Raw genomic sequence first — 898 nt, forward strand, 5'->3', positions numbered from 1 at the left:
TGTTTGATCTTTAGGTCTGGCTCACACCAGGAGCATCTCCCCAGTAAGCTGTCTGGTCTTTGTCATCCCCTTCGAGGGCCTGTCCCTGTCTAACTACCTACAATATTTATATCTAACTCAGGCTGCCTGCAACAGTACTGCATGCCGTGCTGGCCCTGGATGGCTGGGCGCACTGTGCTGGCCACCAAAACCAGGTGTGGAGGTTCGTGCCTGTAATCCCAGCACTGAGGAGGCTGAGATAGGAGGACTGCTATGAGTCTGAGCTGCATAGTGAGACCCTGTACCAAATAAGTCATAAATAAAAGATTTTTTTTTTTTTTGCGGGACCAGGAATCGAACTCAGGACCCTGAACTTGCCAGGCAAGCGTTTATTCTACTGAGATATCTCCCCGGCCCCAATAAAAGATTTTTTTTATTTAAAAAAGAAAGGGAGAGGCCGGGGAGATGGCTCAGTGGAATAAATGCTTCCCTGGCAAGCACAAGGGTCTGAGTTCAATCCCCAGTTCTGCAAAAAAAAAAAAAAGAAAGAAAGAAAGAAAGAAAGAGAATCCCCGGTTCCACAAAAAAAAGAAAAGGGGGATCAGGGGTGTTGGCTCAGTGCCTGCCTGGCAAGCCAGAAGGTCCTGAATTCAATCCCTGGTGCCAAAAAAAAGCAACATAAAATTTATTTATTTATTTTACTCATTTATTTAGTATTTTAGGGAAGGGTCTATAGGGTGTTCAGGGTCTCACTACTAGATTGGACTCACAGTGATCTACCTATTTACATCTCCCCAGCAACATAAAAAATTTTTTTAAATAATTTTTATTCAGGGGGCCGGGGAGATGGCTCAGTGGAATAAGCGCTTCTCTGGCAAGTGCGAGGACCTGAGTTCAATCCCCAGTTCTGCAAAAAAAA

Source organism: Octodon degus, unplaced genomic scaffold (genome assembly GCF_000260255.1).
Source record: "Octodon degus isolate 3935 unplaced genomic scaffold, OctDeg1.0 scaffold00092, whole genome shotgun sequence".
Classification (NCBI taxonomy): domain Eukaryota; kingdom Metazoa; phylum Chordata; class Mammalia; order Rodentia; family Octodontidae; genus Octodon; species Octodon degus.